Consider the following 356-nt stretch of genomic DNA (forward strand, 5'->3'; position numbering starts at 1 on the left):
CGTCACAGAGAGGCACAAAATCACTTTCCAGAACATTTTTCGTTCACAGTTCCTGGCTGGTGGAATGATCTTCCCACACCCACAGTAATTAACAGAACACCCGACACTTTATTCGACAGCAACGCTAATTTAATCCCTTATTTGACCCGTTTGACATAAAAGCAGAAAAAATGTCTGCCGACTGCCCCGGGTGTGTGTTAACTGTGTGTGTGTGTGTGTTTGTTTGTTCACTACTCACTGCTGTGTCTGTGCACTTGGATGGGTGAAATGCAAAGCACAAATTCTGAGTGTGGGACACCACACTTGGCCACATGTCATGTCACTGCCACTGTATATTGTGTTAATTTCTATATGTG

Source organism: Sinocyclocheilus rhinocerous, unplaced genomic scaffold, assembly GCF_001515625.1.
Source record: "Sinocyclocheilus rhinocerous isolate Xijiao unplaced genomic scaffold, SAMN03320098_v1.1 scaffold1649, whole genome shotgun sequence".
NCBI lineage: Eukaryota > Metazoa > Chordata > Actinopteri > Cypriniformes > Cyprinidae > Sinocyclocheilus > Sinocyclocheilus rhinocerous.